General features: G+C 42.2%; 1 long non-coding RNA gene across 1 annotated transcript; it reads right to left on the bottom strand.

Annotated features, from left to right (window-relative positions):
- Window positions 1-4,425: 4,425 nt before the first annotated feature.
- Window positions 4,426-19,324, bottom strand: LOC118573713. The gene is made up of 3 exons (XR_004943671.1): window positions 19,247-19,324; window positions 14,343-14,409; window positions 4,426-4,501 (listed from the first exon to the last, which is right to left on the bottom strand). It is a non-coding gene; the product is annotated as an uncharacterized LOC118573713 (long non-coding RNA).
- Between the last annotated feature and the right edge of the window lie 200 nt (window positions 19,325-19,524).

Genomic DNA, 19,524 nt, shown 5'->3' with positions numbered 1-19,524 from the left:
CCATTCTGGTGGATGTTTATAAGACTAGAATACAAAGAAATATGCACACATAGAGATTCATGGAGTCTCGGAGGAAAATAAAGACTCAATTAGGAACTGAACTAGAAGTTATGCATATATTGTATTCTGGCAAAGAACATGGTTGTATTTGATCCATGTCCTGAGAACTTCAGTAAGGCTCAATTCAAAGTTATGGACTAACTTGTTTGTCAGCAGAAATATAAAGACAGGATAGCATTTAGAATACATCAATGTTTACTGCTGAATGCTCTTATCCATGTCTATAGTGGAAGAGACAGACATACAGACAGAAAAATGAGATGAGATGAGATGAGATGAGATAGAGGGGGCAGGCAAAAGTAAATGAACAAATGTGTGGGTTAGTGCAGCAGAAAAAAAGTTAAAATTGTAGTAAAGACAAGTGCTGAAAAGCAACTTGCTCAATTCAAGAGAGTAGCATCATTAGAGATAAATCTTTGACTCTGCACTGGGAAAATAGGAAGGTAACCTAAGGGTAAAACTCTACCCATCTATGGCACCAACTTATAAAAGTCTAAATTCATTTAAAAGCCAAGAGCCTCAACTGAGATGGATTCCCTATTCAAACTGAACTTAACTAGGAAAGTATCTTCCCAGGATCAGGCTGTAAGGTACACTGAGTCCATACAACTGTAGTCCAAGAGGACTAATCTACCTCTCATACTATCATCAGTGGTATTGTTTTATAGACAAAATAGATACAAGAGCTAGGGTTCATTGAGGCTTATACAAAGCCTCCAGAAGTCTGTTAAGGCCAAGCAATGTGAGGCAAGTTAAAATTTCCTATGAGGAAGCCATAAAAGGTCAGTTTGAAAACTATAAAGATGAAGCCTGAGCTGGATGTTAGAAATGCCAAGATCGTGGGACATGGTTAAGGAAAGTCACAGCCATGTATGCAGTACAGGTAGCTCAGGAGTGAGGCTATGTGTGCTTCAGGTGGCTACCCAAGCTCTTTCAAGCCCATATGACTCTTTCCGTCATGAGCCCCACATGCCTGATAGAAAGCTCCAAGAGTTATGTTTTCCCTGCCAGGTTTACATCCTGCTTTGACCCGATTTTCCCTTGGTATGTCCCCATTTCTCCCTTCTGAAATGGGGATATTTACTCTGTTCCATTAAAGATTGTAAGCATGTAACCTGTTTTGCTTTGTTCTTGTTATAGAGGCTCAGAGTTAAAGGACTGCCTGAGTCTTAGAAGAGAATTCTCCACTGACATTCTGAACAGTGTTAGAACTTTCAAGACTATGAGGGCTTTTGGAAATGAACTAAATGTATTTTGCATTATGGGATGATCCTGAGCCTATGAGAACAAAGTGTGGAAGTTCATAGTTTAAAAGTCCCAGGGCTAGGGGTATAGCTCAGTGGCTAAAGTAGTTACTGAAGACTGGACTTGAAACACCCATAACTTATGTGCATGTCAGGTGGGTGTGGCAGCTTGCCTGTAATTGCAGCACCTGGATGGCAGAGACAGAGGAACTCAGGAGCAGCTAGCTAGCTATACTGTAGCAGGAATCTTAAAGAGTCTTATTAATAAAATCAAACCTGAGGCCAGTTATTGGGGTGAATGCTGGATGATCAGAGAGACAGAACTAGCCACAGCTACCTCACCTCGCCAGTTCCTCAGCTGGTCTTATTTCCTCAGACTGGAAGCTTCTGAGTCCTCATATGAATGGGTCTCACCTGAACTGCTGCTAGAAGCCTAAAAGCTTAACCAGCCAAATGCTGAACCAGCCAAAAGCTTCTAGTTTCTGGTCTTCACGCCTTACATATCTTTCTGCTTTCTGCCGTCACTCTCTGGGATTAAAGGCTGGATTTCTGGGATTAAAGGCGTGTGTCACCATGCCTGGCTGTTTCTAATGTGGCCTTGAACTCAGAGATCCATAGGTATTTCTGTCTCTGGAATGCTAGGATTAAAGGCGTGTGCTACCACTGCCTATCCTCATGTTTAATATTGTGGCTGAGCTGTCTCTGAACCCAGATAAGTTTATTTCTGGGAACACACAATATTTCAGGGAACACAATACCACCACACTATACTAGTCACATCAGTGAGTGTTTGTACATCAAGGTGACAGGGGATGATCTCATGATGGTTAGCACCCATTGCTAATTTGACAGGACCTAGAATCACCTGGGACACAGACCTCTCAGCATATCTGTAAGGGACTTTCTAGATTAGGATGACTGAGGTGGAGATGTCCACCCTAAATGTGGGTGCTACTATTCTACAGACTATTGTCTGTGCTGAATGAAAAGGAGACAGCTGAGCCTCCTGACTCATCTCTCCCTGCTTTCTGACTATGAACACTGTGTGACTGCCTGCTTTCTGACTATGGAAACTGTGTGACCACCTGCTTTCTGCTCCTGATACTATGCCTTCTTTGCCATGACAGACTGTGAGCCAAAATAAACCCTTCCTTTCTTAAGTTGCTTTAGAAGGCATTTTGTCTCATCAATGAGAAAGGTAACTAGTACACCTATAAAGGCATTTTCGCCCCTGTCCAACATGAAGTAAATGGTAAAAATTCCCCTGACATCCACAGTCAGGATATAACCATTTTAATTTACATAATTAATATGTTAAGTCAAACATTTATTGATGTGCCAAGTAACTGAGAAAAATAGCAAAATGGAAGAAAGGATTTCTTGTAGCACAAGAATTTCAGAGCCCATAGTTGGCTGGGATCAATTGTTTCTCTGTCTGTACTAAGGCAAAAGCATCATGGTCAGAGACTTTGGTGAAGCACAGCTGCTCAACTCATGGCAGCCAGAACAACAATGAATCTGCCTATGCTAGTTGGCTTCTTCTTCACTTTAATTCTATATAGACCTCCCAGCCCACTGGATAGGTCTTTCTACACTGAGATTAGTTAATCCTCTCTTGAAATGACCCCCCCCCCCGAAAGCTTAGAATCATTCTTTACTAATGTCCTAGGTATTTCTCATGACAGCCAAGTTGAAAAAAATCAAAGAATTTACATTACAATTAATTCAGAAATTTTAGGCAGGGATGTCAAGCTATATACTATATTTGAGGTGACTTTTCCTGCATTTTGCATTCCTTTGAACATTAGACTACTACTTGGGGTGAAGTTCCTTCTGAGCCTGCATTAATTACTCTTCTTTTGGCTCTAATCAAATCTCTGACACAAAGACCCTTCCAGGAGGAAAGGGTTTACTTTTCCTTCTGGTCCACTGTGGCAGGGAAGGCTTAGCAGTAGGGCTGTGAATTGGTTATTCACATTGCCCCTGCAGTGAAGACGCACACAGAAGACAGGAATGAACCCCAAGGTCCACCCCCACCGAGCCACTTGTTTCACCAACACTCTATGTAATAAAGGTGTCACAACGTTCCAAACCTGTTGTGGAATAATCCTTTTGTACATTATGAAAATTTGTTGCTCTCATTGTTAATAAAAAAGCTTATTGGCGGGGCTGGAGAGATGGCTCAGGGGTTAAGAGCATTGGCTGTTCTTCCAGAGGTCCTGAGTTCAATTCCCAGCAACCACATGGTAGCTCACAACCATCTGTGATGAGATCTGGTGCCCTCTTCTGGCCTACAGACATACATGCAGACAGAACACTGTATACATAATAAATAAATCTTTAGAAAAATAAAAAGCTTACTGGCTAGTAGCTAGGCAGGATTTTCAGGGCAGAGAGAACACTGGGAAGAAGAAGGGCAGAGTCTGGGGAGTCTCAAGCCAGATGTGGAAGAAGAAACATGGGAAGTTCATAGATGAGGTAAACGAGCCTTAGGGCTGCACATAGATGAATAGAAATAGGTTAATTTAAGCTGTAAGAGCTGGCTGGAGACAAGCCTAAGCTATCAGCCAAGCATTTGTAATTAATAATAAGTCTCTGTGTGGTTATGTGGGAGCGACTGCCAGGACACAGAGAAACTCTACCTACACAAACCACCAGCACCAACTAGAGACCAAGAGTTTTGATATACAAGCTCATAGAGGACATTTCACATTCACACTCAACAGAGCCCAACTTGGTAATGTTGAAGAATAGGGCATTACTGAATGTTTTTTCAACAAATTCATACTATAGCCTACTTTCAAATACTTATACATATAGGCAAATAAAGAATGCACAGGAACACACATATCTATATCCCTGGATTTTTCTTTTTTAACTACTGCACACCTTTGAAAGCATGGCACATACAGTTAGCAAGAAGACAGGGCAAAATGAGGAATAAAGGTGGATAGAAGAAAGCAGGGTTTATAAAAGTAGATGTTAGAATGTCACAGGCAAGTGAACAGTCTCTTGAGATAACTGGCCTCCGCTCCCCACAGGAAGCAGCCATAAAAGAGAGTAGGAAGGTTTCCCTTTATACTTCTCTCTATGCCAAATTACTCACCTTTCTCTCCAGACAATAAACTTGAGGTACTAACAGGTCCTATAGCTTTTCTTTTCCTCAGAGTATTCGTCCAGGAAAATCAAGACCACCACTGTAATCCGAAACAGAGAAAATGACATAATGGCTCTCTACAACTTATTTTTTGTGCCTCTGGCTAAAGGAAAATTCTAAGACTATAGATTCAAACACTGTAGTTTAGAAAGTTAAGAAACCAAAATGCAAAGCCAGGCATGGTAGTACATGCCTTCAATCCTTGTGCACGGGATGAAGAGGCAGGCAGAGCTCTGTGAATTTGAGGCCAACCTCAAATGAGGCCTACAAAATGAGACTCTATCCCAAGGAAGAAGGAAGAAAGGGAGGCAGAGAAGGAGGCCTATGGCCATGTTTCATTTCTAGCTAGATGTAAGATTCTTCACCTTTTAGGATTCTATTATTTTCAACATGGCTGAGGCAATGCCAAACCACGTTTCATTCTTATCACTTTAAGAACAATGGCTCAGTCCGTTTAGTCAGGGTTCTCTAAAGAAACAGAACTGATATGATTAATATATTCATATATTTAATATATACTTAAGGCATAGTAAAAGTAGATTCATTAGTGTGGCTTACAAGCTGTGATTTGGCTAGTCTAACAATAATTGTCTTCCTGATGGAAAAGCCAAGAATCCAGCAGCTGCTCAGTTCATGAGACTAGACATTCCAGCAGTCCTGATCTGGTGCTAGAATCCCAGGGAATGCCTAGAGAGATGCTGGTCTTCAGTCTATGTTAGAACCCCAAAGAAGTAGGTTCTAACACCAATGAAGGAATGTCTCAGCAGCAGGACAAATGAACTTGCCGTTGAGAGTGAGGGCAAGCAGGCAAGAAGCAAGTTCCCTTCTTCCATGTCCTTTTTTGTAGGCTGCCACCAGATGGTGCAGCCCAGATTTAGAGTGGGTTGCCTTCACAGGTGGGCCCAGCTCCTTGGGTTTTAGTTAATTCCAGATGTAGTGAAGTTGACAAGCAAGATAAGCCATCACACAGTCCTAGCTACACATTGCTTCCTTAGTAGCTTCTAAAACTTGGTACCTTCTACCATACTTGTTAATGTAGTTATATATTGTTTTCTACCATCTTTCCCAGCTAAACTCAACTATTGGATTCAACTTTTTTGGCTCTGGCCATAAACCTTCCAATTCTACACACCAAGAGGTGGTGCATATTTTCAAAGCAAAGCCAGCTAGTCCACTGGTCCAGGGAGATTAGAAATACATGAAGCATAGCCATTGTAGCTTGATCGTGGTACTGCCAACAAAAAAAGCAGAGCCCCCTCCGTCTGAATCAGAGTTGTCCAAGAGAATGCTCCTAACCAGCTGGGTCTCAGTTGGCCTCCAAATCTGTGAGAACAAGTGCTCACTAAATATTCAGAAACGTTGTGGGCTTTGTTAGACAGCACTGTGCCATCCATAGCTCCTGCTTGAATATAAATGCCCAGAGACCATTTGGAATGGAACAGACACTGGTTCAGCAACTACTGACTAACTAAATGACTAGCCTTTAAAAAGAATGCAGTAATTGGACCACACCTCTGATAAATCAGAATCTTTGATGAGGTTCACCACTATTTTTGTTTAAAGCTCACTAGTTTAATACACAGCCAAGGAAGAGAACTGCTGTTGTAGATTTTGTGGGGTTTGCTATGGGAGAATGTATCACAAAAGCATATAGGTTTTAGAATCCAGCAAATATAATCAAGCTCAACTGTTCCATTTACTAAAATGTGTATGTGGCAACCATGTCATGAATTAATACATTTAAGCCTCAAACTCATCATTTAATTACAGACAACAACAGTACTTTGCTTGTATGGTTATTATAAAAAATAAATGAGATAATGCCTAAAGTATTCAGCACGGTATGTGGTACACAGGGAAGGTTAAAAAATCTTAACCTATAGCTATTGCTTGTAGTGTATCATACTTACATGAAATATCTGTCTTTGAACTCAAACTTTAAGTCCTATTTGAACTCTTTCAAGTAATAACACCTTGAGTCAATTAAACTCTCTCAAGACTCCAGGAGCCAGGCGGTGGTGGCGCACATCTTTAATCCCAGCACTCAGGAGACAGAGTCAGGTGGATCTCTGTGAGTTCGAGGCCAGCCTGGGCTACAGAGTGAGATCCAAGACAGGCACCAAAACTACACAGAGAAACCCTGTCTCGAAAAACAAAACAAATAAACAAACCAACAAAGACTCTGGGAACACATGTATAAAATAATAGCCAGGTATAGTGGCACATGTCTCTAATTCCAGCACTCAGGAGGCAGTGGCACATGTCTCTAATCCCAGCACTCAGGAGGCAGAGGCAGGCAGATCTCTATGAGTTCGAGGCCAGCCTGGTTTACAAAGCAAGTTCCAGGACAGCCAGGACTGTTACACAGAGAAACCTTTCCTCTAAAAAATAATATCTACATAATTAATTTGTTGTGAAGAGTAAATAAAATGGCACTCATGAAACACATAGCATAGGACAGGTACAATACAAATGATAAACTTTACAGAAGAAAGTATGGTGTTTACTATAACGTTGGCAGAAAGAGGCTACATCCCATTAAAACTTACACATAACAATTTCATTCCCAGGAAATGGGATGTTTCCAGCAGTGTTTGAGTTCTACATCTTCAAGTTCTTTTCCAGTCTCCAGGTCTGTCTAATTCCTCCTTGAGACAGGATCAACCCTCAAATCACTGCAAGAGCAGTACGTGCCTGCTGGAGAGAGACATCATCTCTCACTTTCTTCCAAAGAAATCAAAGTTATGTCTGTTAATTCAGTTATGCTTATTGCTCTTTATTCTTTAATCCCAGTCCAACTCTTTCTGAGATCCTGACATACATATTTAAAGGCTTACTCAACATTCCCATTCACAGATGTTTATACTTCCTTTAGTTGCTATTCATTTATTCCTTAGCAATTTTTCGCTGACCTTTTATACTAACAAGGAATCTCAAACAGTCCTTGGAATGAGTGTTCCATCCTTAAATTTAAAATATATATATATATATATATATATAAAATGTGTATAAGTGTTTTGCCTATGCATACATGCCTGGTACCTGTAGGGTCCAGAACAGGGCATTAGATATCCTGGAACTGGACTCACAGACAGCTGTAAATTGCCATATAGGGACAGGGAATCAACCTCAGGGAGCAGCCAGTCCCCTTAGCCGCTCCTTGGCCACCTCTTCAGCATATCATCTTTTTTTGTTTGTTTGTTTTGGTTTTGTTTTTTTTATTTTTGAGACAGGGTTTTTCTGAGTATCCCTGGCTGGCCTGGAACTCACAGAGATCTTCCTGCCTGCCTCTTTCTCTTGAGTGCTGGGATTAAAGGTGTACACCACTACTGGCCAGCTCCATCCTTAAATTTTTAATCCTGACTGAAGATACTAGAGACAGAGGTTCTGCGCCCCCCTTCCCCCCAAATGCCTAAAGCTCTCTGGTTCCTGACTTTTTTTTTTCAAAACAGGGTTTCTCTGTTTAGACCTGGCTGTCCTGGAGCTCGCCCTGTAGACCACGGTAGGCTGGCCTCAAACTCAGAGATCTGCCTGCGTCTGCCTCCTGAATGGGTTCCTGATTTCTGAAGGCCTTGTTTTTCAAGTATCATCATTCTGAATTTGAACAACTCCAGTGTGCCTCCATGTAGTCTTACTTTTGCTTGCATTATCAAAATCAATTTCTGCTACTTACAATGAAATAATTCTGATTCAAAATATATGCCACAGATTGAATTAAAGTCAAGATACCTCTGGGGAGTTGTGTAGGAAGCATTTATATCTAGTTACTAATCTATACTAGAATAAAGGTTGTGGAATGGCCAAAATTCCAGGATAGGAAATATGTATTTCACCAGATCCCCAGGAGTATATGGAATCTCTGTGCAAAATACTAAAAGGTCCAAGAAGACAAATTACATACACTACACTGTGTCCCTATGAGCAATTAATTTATAAAATGGTAATATGTTGTATACAAATTTCCATAGCAACAAGACATGCGGGCAACTAGAGCACACAGAGTAAGACTAATATAATCTAGATACCCAAACTGACAATTATAAGGAGATGACCTAGCAGGCCTATTTCTCTTATGAACCTAAATATACAAGTATAAAACATTGCTATGAAGATTGGATAAGCACAAGAAAAGTACAAGAAAACATATTTAATAGCTAGCAATTTGTTTTTTGGTTTTTGGTTAGTTTTGTTTCTTGGTGTGTGTGTGTGTGTGTGTGTGTGTGTGTGTGTGTGTGTGTGCATGTGCATTTTAGACAAAGTCTTACTATGTAGCCCTAGATAGCCTGCAACTCACCACGTAGATAAGGCTGGGCTCCAATTCACAGAAATCCACCTGCCTCTGTCTTCCAAGTGCTAGGATTAAAAGCATGTGCCACCACATTTGGCAACATCTGGCAATTTGGATAGGCCAGTTCTCAGCATTCCCTTTCTGCTAAATTATAATAAAATGGTCCATATAGATATACACATATTCAATTAACTGTGAAAATGAAAAGTACCTCCAGACATTTCCAAATGCCCCCTAGAGAAGTAGTTTTTCCTCAGATTAAGAATGTTATAGGCAATCACACGTACAAACACAGAAATAGAATATGCTAAATATAGTAGTAGTCATTCAAATACTATGGTATATTTACAAGAATGCATGCTAGGTTTCTAAGTCATCTAGCCTGTGGGCCCTGGTGCTCCAGGAAGTATCAGGGGTAGGCTTACTCTCCTGGTATAGGTTGTAGGAGGTGGCCACTCCAATCTCTAATGCGACTGGTGGGAAAAAAATATCAATGTAATGATGCCTAATGATACTCTGCTATACCCATGGATTGGTGCCTGGCCAATTGTCATGACAGAGGCTTCATCTAGCAACTGACAGAAATAGATGCAGACCCACAGCCAAATACTAGGCAGAACTCAGAAATCCTTCAGAAGAGGGGGTGAAAGGATTGTAGGAGCCAGAGGGGTCAAGGACATCACAAGAAAATCCACAGAATCAGCTAACCTGGGCTCCTAGCAGCTCACAGAGACTGAACTGACAACCAGGGAGCCCGCATGGGACTGACCTAGGCCCTCTGCATATATGTTACAATTGTATAGCATGGTCCATTTGTGGGACTCCTAACAACGGGAACAGAAGCTGTCTCTGACCCTTTTACTAGCTTTTGGGACCCTATTCCTCATACTGGATTGCCTTGCCCAGACTTAATACACAGGGAGGTGCTTAGTCTTACTGCAACTTGATATGCTATGGTGTGTTGATACCCACGGGAGACATGAACAGAAATGGAGGAGGAGTGGACTGGGGGTAGGATTGGTGGGGAAAGGGAACTGGGAGGAGAGGAGGGAGGGGAAACTGTGGCCAGTATGTAAAAACAAACAAACAAATGAATGAATGAATGAATAATAAATGAGAATGCATCCTGTCCAGCAAGAGTTACCATTTAAGAATCTGTCAGTGTAGAATGGGACACTGACCCCTCATCTGGAAAAGTGGCAACTAAAAGAATTCAACATAATCCTCTTTCCTATAGGAAGTGTATTGGGCTTATCAAATAGGGGACAGATAATTTTGACATAGGAAGACCCTGTCTCAAGAAAAAAGACATGATGTCTACATTGTAGGAAATTCTCAAAGAATTAATAAAAAAGATATTTTAAAAAATAACGATCTCTACACATGGAAGTGGAAATATGATGACTATCCACTTTTTTGTTATACAGTGGTATCATATTAGTTGTGCTCATATGTTTGCATATATTTTTTACATATGCATGTTGAGTGTGCACATATATGGATAAATATATGCTAATGTACAAACTGGACTTGTACAATTTAATCTATTTCTGGGATGTATATTTTTTATAATGACTAGACACTTTTAAGTAGAAACAGACAAAGCAAGGCTTGGTGAAATACGCTTATAATCCCAGCACTTGGGAGGCAGAGACAAAAGAGGAGATCAAGACTATGCTGAGTTAAATGAGACCACATCTCAGAAACACAAACAGGGCCAGCAAAATGGCTGCATGTTTTGTTGTTGTTTCTTTTATATTATAATTACATTTTTCTCTTCCCTTTTCTCCCTCCAAACCCTCCCATATATTCCTCCTTGCTCCCTTAAATTCATGGCCTCCTTTTATTGTTATGTGTGCCCACATATACACACATACATACACACACATCCATGTACGTATGTATGTATATATAATATGTATATATTATATATATACATATACATATGCTTAAATATAACCTACTCAGTCTGTATAATGAATATTTGCTGTGTGAGCCTGATGACCTGTGTTTAGTCTTCAGTAACCAGGGTAGAAGAAGGTAACTGAAACCTAAAAGTTGCCCTCTGACCTCTACAGGCAAATCACGGTCCATGTGTGCATGCGCACTAGCACACATATACACATAAATTTCTTTTAAATTCATACACAAAAGAAACATTCAAATACTGAGAAAATGGATCATGTTACTCACCTAATCATAACCCTTAAATAGGAACATTTCTAACTGTTACTATAATAGAGCCCAAATCCCTCACCACCTAGCCCTCAGTCACAATACTCTTACATGGCTACAGCAGTACTTCAAATGCTCTCTACTCCTATGAGATATTTTCTGATTCCTCAAATCCACTATACATCTAGCTTCAGGCCTGTGTACAGGTTTATTTCCATGACCTGGAACACTTCTATTTACTCATGATCCACCTCCATCTATCATAATTCAGCATTCAATTCACTTCTATCTGAATATCTTTTTTTAATGAATTTTGTTTTATTAACATACAATGCATTTCATTGTATTTTCCTATACATATATTGTTGGACTTAGGTAGTTATCACTTCTTGAAGGACATCTCTGATATTCTAGATGGAGTCAGTTCCCATTATAAGCATCTATAGAAACATTTTCACTCAGTGGCCCTGATGTAGCCAGAGTCTATGTTGATGTCTGAGGCTCCTGTTGCCATCGAAGGCCCTGTGGATGCCTGGGGTCTAGGCCTACATCTGGGACCATGTCAGGGTATAAGGGACAAGCTGCCATTGGGTCCATGACCTTCACTGCCAACCAGGGGCATGGTGACATCTGGGCCCTGCTGCTGTCAAGGAACATGTCTGGGTCCATTGTCCAACCACAGCTGAGGGCTTGTATTGATGTCCACGACAAAGACACCAAGGGCCAGGTTAGTGTATAAGGCCTCTGCTAGGACCATACAGATCTGAGTAGCCTATGCTGCCAACCAGGCTGGGCATGATGTCATACAGGCCTGGGCTGCTGCCAGAGGCCATGTCTGGGTCCATGGACCTGCCACAGCCACAGTCTGTACTGCCTGTATTGATATTTGAGTGGCTCCTATTACCACCAAAAGCAGTGAGGATAGGGCTACACTGAGTAGGCCCCACCCCTCACTTGTTGCAGCACTAAGGAGAACTGGCCCTGCCCCGCACCTGCTGCAGCACAGAGATGCAGATTATCTGGTGCCCCTCATAGGAGATCTGGCTCCACCCTTCATCTGCCATACAGTGGAGTGGGAGAGAGAGGGAGATGACCTCCCCCTCCCCGACCCTTTACCACCCAGCCCTGGAGTCACAGGAGTGGAAGAATTGGCACTGCCCCCTACCACACAAGCCCTGACCCTCACCTGGCAGCACAACAGAACTGACTCTGATGGCAGGGGCGCAGGTGAGTCAGGCCTGTGGGTGTGAGAGCAGGAGAGCTGCTTCTGCCTCTTCCCTATTATGCCATGGGGTGGCAAGGGTAAGGGAAATATGACCCTCACCCCTTCCCCAATGTGACAGGTGGGAGAGCTGGCCTTACTATTCTAACAGTCTCTAACCACAGGCCACTTCACGTATCAGTCCTTGGTAGCAACTAGAGCAGAGCCAATACAGTGATCGCTAGGTATTAGGGTTGGTTTCAAGGTCAACTTGTCACAAATTAGAATCACCTCCGTAGGAAGTGTCACCTGAAGAAGTGTCCTGACTGCCTCAGCTGATGTGGGAAGACCCAGGCTGACTGTAGGAGGCAGGCACTTCTGGTAGCAGCCCAGAGAAAACGGGTATGGCAGATGGCAGATGGCAGATTGATGTCTTTCCCTCTCAACACCAAGTTAATTTACCCTACTGCTGCTGCCGATTCCTTCCCTGATAAGAAATCCAGAATTTCAAGGTGTACCAGCTAGTTTTCTGTCAACCTGACACAAGCTAGAATCACCTGAAAAGAAGGAGCTTCCACTGAGAAAATGCCTCCATAAAATCAGGACCTGTAGGCAGGTCTGTGGGATCTTTTTCCTGACTGATGGTTCATATGGGAGGGCTCAGCTCATGGTGGGCAATGCCACTACTTAGCTAATGGCCCTGGGTTCTGTAAAAAAGCAGGCTGAGCAAGCCATGTAAGCAAGACAGTAAGCAGCACTCCTCCACGACCTCAGCATCAGCTCCTGCCTCAGGGATCCTACTTTGTTTGAGTTCCTGCCCTGACTTCCTGTGATATGGAAGTTTAAGGAAAATAAGCCCTCTCCTCCCCATGCTGCTTTTGGGTGTGGTGTTTCATCACAGCACTAGTAATCCTAAGACTCCAGGCTTCTACCATGGACTAAGGACCAGTGGATCTCCAGAAATCTCCAGGTTTTTGGTGTCTGGTAGACTGAGGACTGACTACCGGGTTGTCAGCACCCTCAAGGAGAGACAGCTACTGTGGGACAACTCCAACTTCTCAGACAGCCAGCATCAAGGACAGAACTACCTGGTCCCCAGCCTCTTGAGTGATGCAGCTGTTGTTACTATTTTAACGTAAGCTGACTGAAGAAATTCATATATATATATATATATATATATATATATATATATATATATATATATATATATATATATATATATATTCATCCCATTGGTTCTGTTCCTCTAAAGAACCCTGACTAAGCTGAGCAGTGGTGGCACACGCCTTTAATCCCAGCACTCAGGAGGCAGAGGCAGGTAGATCTCTGTGAGTTCGAGGCCAGCCTGGGCTACAGAGTGAGTTCCAGGAAAGGCGCAAAGCTACACACAGAAACCCTGTCTCAAAAAACCAAAATGGAAAAAAAAAAGAGCCCTGACTAATAAATACACTGTCATTGCCATCTTTAAGGAGGGGTGAGGGGAGGGTCTGGTCTTTCTTGAGGTAAGATTTTGGTATACAGCCCTAGCTGGCCAAGAACTTATTCTCCTGCCTCAGCTTCCTGAGTGCTAGGATTACAGGCATCTGTCACAGAGCACTGTTTTTATTCTTTTTTTCTGTGAATGTTCAGTGCTGGGGGTCAAACCTAGACCCCAAACATCACAAATGTTAAGCATGGGCTCTACCACTGAGCTACATCCTCAGTCATATATATATATATTATTTTCTGAGACAGGTCCCTTTATGTAGCTGTCTGTCCTAGGACTTGCTATATAGACCAGGCTGGCCTTGAACTCAGAGGTCCTCCTGCCTCTGCCTCATAAGTGCTGGGATTAAAGGCATGCACCACCATACCTAGGTATTTACCATTTTTAATCTATCACTTATGGTGTAGCTACTCTGGGTGACTCTACCTATATGTATCTCTGCTATTCCTCACAAAACCCATATGAAATATATACCACCTTTGCCCCTTTATCAAAGAAGGAAAGGGATTATTTTGAGAGATCTCGCTGTATAGTATAGCCTGGCCTCAAAATCATTATCCTCCTGCCTCAGCCTTCTCAGTATTAGGAAAGTGAGAGTTGGGGGGACAGGGGTGATCAGGGAAGGAAGGGAAGGGAAGAAGGCAATTACAAAGGCTTGGAGGCCAATGGAACAATCCAGATAACTTGATGGTGGACCTGAACACTGTAATTCAAAACAAAGTCCCACTTACTTCCAGTGTATGACTTCACAAGATGGACTCAGTGGGCTTTGGATGAGGGCAGCACAACATGATATGCCTAAAAAGAAACCAAAAAGAAACCAGGTTAGTATCTTCTATCAGAAGAAAATGTTTAATACCATTAGATGTATACATATAATTATACATTTTATATATCTGTATGTTATAAATACATATACATATGTAGATGCATTTACAATAGCCTTTATGGTGGGTTCCACATCTATACATTCAGCTATTGGGAATCAAAAATAATTGAGAAAACAATGGACTGAATAAGTATAGACATTTCCTTGTTATTATTACCTAAACAATGCAGTATAACAACTATTTATACAGCCTTTATATCAGTGGTTCTCAACCTGTGGGTTCCAACCCCACTGGGGGTCAAATGATCCTTTCACAAGGGTTGCCTATCAGATATCCTACATATCAGTTCATGACAGTAGCAAAATTAGTTATGAAGTAGCAATGAAAATAATTTACTGGTTGAGGGTCACCACAACATGAAGAATTGTATTAAAGTATTGCAGTATTAGGAAGGTTGAGAACCACAGCTTTATATTGTACCACATATAACTAGAGATATTTTAAGTATATTTCAGGGCCAGGCATAGTGGCACACATCCTTAAATCTCAACACTTGGGAGGCAGAGGCAAGCAGATCTCTGTGAGTTTGAGGTCAGCCTGGTCTACATAGTGAGCTCCAGGGAAGCCAAGGCTATAAAGATCTTGTTTCAAACAACAACAAAAATATTGTGGGTATGTGCATAGATTATAACTTAAGTTGCATTCTATAAGACTCAAATATGCAAGGAGGTTTACATCTGTGGAGGTTTCTGAACCACATTCTCCAAGACATAGCATCTTAAGCTAAAGCAATGCCAACTGATTGTGGAGATCACAAAAAAAAGGTGACAAATATGAGGTTTCTAGATGTACAATGACCAAAATTTAATTCAAATTAAGTGCTTAATGAATGCAAGATGCTTCTGGCAATGTTCCCCATCATGCAATTTCACTCTGAATACACATGTACACTTGCACCGAGCATGCTGTCATGAGCAGTAGCAAATACTACCTGAAACACCTCAGCTCAGATTGTAGACTGCTATATATTAGGGGTTGTAGTACTTTAGTTTTCTGCTTCTATAGAGACATAATAGATTAATTAAGAAAAAAAGACTTTTAATATCCTCCTATGGTCATTCCTCAGCAGATATTGAATGCTTTGGGTTTGTATTGTGTTAGGATGTTCCAAGTTTAAATTTCTCTTTGAGTTGATGACTTGAATTATTAAAAAAAAAAAAATCTATGGCGGGGCGGTGGTGGCGCATGCCTTTAATCCCAGCACTCGGGAGGCAGAGCCAGGCGGTTCTCTGTGAGTTCGAGGCCAGCCTGGGCTACCAAGTGAGTTCCAGGAAAGGCACAAAGCTATACAGGGAAACCCTGTCTCGAAAAACAAAAAAACAACAACAAAAAAAATCCAAGTGATTTTTGACTTAGAACTAGGACAGAATTTCCAAGAATCTCTGGAAAAGCCCTAATTATATCTGCATTGTTTTGTACTATGCATTTATATAAAGCAGAGATCTCAGTATTGACAATCATAAAATTAAAGCTATCATTCATCTCTGAAAACTATACAAGATGTTCTATATTTTGCAATACCATGATTTAGTTCTATATGTAAAAATAAAGCACATCCATCTACTTAGTATGTTGATTTCCTGTGGTGGTACTGTATGCCCCGAAATATTGTGCACCCTAATAAACTTATCTGGGGTCAGAGACAGAACAGCCACAATATTAAACATGAGGATGGGCAGTGGTAGCACATGCCTTTAACCCTAGCATTACAGAGGCAGAGATCCATCTGTTCAAGGATACAGCCAAGCATGGTGACTCACACCTTTAATCCCAGGGAGTGATGGTAGAAAACAGAAAGGTATATAAGGCGTGAGGGCCAGAAACTAGAAGCTTTTGGTTGGTTAAGCTTTGTGGTTTTTGAGCAGCACAGTTCAGCTGAGACCCATTTGGATAAGGACTCAGAGGCTTCCAGTCTGAGGAAACAGGATCAGCTGAGGAACTGGCAAGGTGAGGTGGCTGTGACTTGTTCTGCTTCTCTGATCTTCCAGCGTTCACCCCAATACCTGGCTCAGGTTTGATTTTATTAATAAGACCTGTTAAGATTTGTGCTACAATTTCCTTTGTCTTTAATAGATAAAAAAATTATATGTATACCAAAGAATTCTCATACAATAAATTTCTTTATGATTATCCAGAAATGTTTTGCATTGCATACCTATGTATATACCTATATACCTGGAGTATTATCAAATTTCCTTGGGCAAAAATGTGTCAAAGAGGGAAAAGGGATTTTGAGTTTTAAATTTTTTTCAGATTTACTTGTTTTATTTTATGTGTGTGAATGTTTTACTTATATGTATGTATATCTGTGCACCACATGCACATCCAGTGCCTGCAGAGGTCAGAAGAGTGTACAAGATTCCCTGGAACTATAGTTTACAGACAGTTGTGAACCACCTTGTGGGTGCTGGGAATCAAACCTGTGTCTTCTACAAGAGCAACAAGTGCTCTTAACTGCTTATCCCCCTGCCCTCCCCTACAAGGAATTTAATAAGACTTGATGTAAGGGACTTGAGATTCCAAGAATTTCCTTTTGTATAAATGAAGATTCCTGGAATCAATTCTGCTAGGACATAAAGGGGCATTCTATACATACATGCATAGTTGTAGATATGGTGCTATTTATTAAAGGCTTCCCATGTGCTTAGTAGTTTACTATATCTTATTTACACTTCTGATCACTTTGTGAACTCTTAATCAACTTTAAGTGTAGAAAGTGAAGCACAGGAACAGTAAGGAGACTGCTTAGGTTCACACTCTGTTACTCAGTGGTAAAGATAGGGGGCCTCCTAATCATGTATCCAATGAAGTTTCAACCTTGGATTCATACTCCCCACACTACCTACACACTGTAGTACTACAACCTTACTTGCCAAGAAGCTGAACAATAGTCTCCAACACTAATGATATCCCAGCACAGACTAGGGAAGAGGTGATGCCTACAGGTGTACAGTGAAATTCTGTACTTGTAGTCCAGAGGCTTCCTCCTGTAAGCTTATTTGGGGGGATCTTTTTTCCACAGGCTTCTCATTCTGAGAGCACTCTGTCTCACAGAAGCAGCATACCTACAGTTAATATTCTGATCCTTCCCCTGGTGCCACCCTATGTATGCCCTGGCATAAAAGCCTATTTTAAGGGAAAATGCCTCCCATTTCCTTCCTCTCTTCTGCTTTCCTCCCAGGAGGTATGCACCTATGGAATCCCCTCACCCTTCTCTAGCTCTCTTTCCCTCTTTCCCCCCACCAAATAAAACTGTTCACTGAACAATGTCTGCATGGCATCTCTGTCTCTCACCTTGGCTCTACCCGCCAGACCCGCCAGCACATGTAATATCATCACACCTACCCCTCAAAGCTGTATCAAGTTAAGGACAGTCCCAAATAATGACTAAATAACAGCTAAGCCTGTTTCATTTCATCTCTCACACAACCAAGAGACTACAACAGCAAATAAAGTAACGTATTTGGTTCTGTCCCTCTCTTCTCTATATTACAACCAGGGAACTATGAATAGCCACTGCATAAACTCTAAGCTTATATGCAAACTGTAGGCATTGGGGGGGGGTGAATAATTTCCTTAGGTTTACAACAGGTCCTTGTCACTCTTCACTCTTCTGCCCAACTGAGGAAAGAAAAGAAAACAAACAAAAAACTGTGGATGCCAGGCGGCAGTGGCACACGCCTTTAATCCCAGCACTCAGGAGGCAGAGCTAGGTGGATATCTGTGAGTTCGAGACCAGCCTGGTCTAAAGAGCGAGATCCAGGACAGGCTCCAAAAACTGCACAGAGAAACCCTGTCTCGGGTTAAAAAACAAAAAACAAAACCTGTGGGTAAGAACCATGTCTTCCAGCAGGTAGGAAAAGTTGCTCAGATGAGTTACACAGACAATTTAGTGTAGGCCCCAACTCCTGCTTTAGGTTGGCTTTCCGGGCGGTTCCCCTCCCCCCAGCACGCATGCGCAGAGCCTAGGCACTACACTCAGGCTCAGAGGCTTGCAAGCACTCTCCACGTGCAAAAGGACAGACACGCCCACACAAGCTCCAGGACAGGGCAAAAGAGTGCAGAGGTCCCTCCATCTTGTACTATATCAGGTTTAATGGGTCTTTGATATCCTTGATGGAGAATACTGTGGAAAATCACCATCTCTATTCTAGGACCCGAGGCCAAGATATTCCAACTAACAGAACTTAGCTTCTGTTAAACTGCTTACTTGTACAAACCTCCCTCTGTAGCTGATAATAGGAGATGGGATTTGCCCTTTAAAGACCCCTTGCTCTAAATGCTCGGGGCTACACTTAAATCCGGAATGCCTGCGTTTAGTCCCAGCTGTCTAGAATAAATTTTTAAAAAATATTAACTATGAGTAGTGGTGGGCTCACATTAACGGCGGCTCGCCACATACACAGTTTTGTACCCTTCACACGCTTATTCCCCGTGCCCGTCGAGAACCTTTTGTCCTCCCTACCAACAACAAACTTTTGAGGCTGACCTGACGAACTAGCCCTCCTGCTCTAAAGACAGGGCCAGCCCGCGCACGCCAAGCGCACGCAGCGGGAACCGGCAAACCCTCAGCCCCAAGGAACTTCTGCCGGGACAGCTGCCGAGTCCCAGGGTTAGAGAGGTGGTACCTCCCACCGGCCGCTGGCCATCAGGAGATAGGGTCGCTGGCCAGTCTATCTCCTTCCCGTTTGAATCCCGGAAAAGCAGGGGAGGCTTTCCTCAACTGCTCCGAGGAAAGCACTCACCCGGTTTGCAAAGCCAATCTGCTCTTCTTCCACTTCTGCCAGCCGTGAAGGGATTCCGACCGTGTGGGAGCTACGCTCTTCTCTTCGGGGCGGGGATAGGGGAAATGACTCCAAAAGGAGGCGGTCCAGAGGGAGGTGCCTGGATAAAAAGTTGAGAAGGCACCGCAGAGAGGAAGGGAATGGGAGGACTCAGAGAGTAGGAAAACTGTGCCTTTGATCAAAAAAGTGTCTTGTGACTATCTTGGAAATCCACCTACTCAACCAGGATTCCAGAAGCA

The sequence above is a fragment of the Onychomys torridus genome, chromosome X, assembly GCF_903995425.1.
Source record: "Onychomys torridus chromosome X, mOncTor1.1, whole genome shotgun sequence".
NCBI classification, from domain to species: domain Eukaryota; kingdom Metazoa; phylum Chordata; class Mammalia; order Rodentia; family Cricetidae; genus Onychomys; species Onychomys torridus.
Note: the sequence above shows the minus strand (reverse complement) of the source record. Positions and strands in the feature narration are given on the sequence as shown.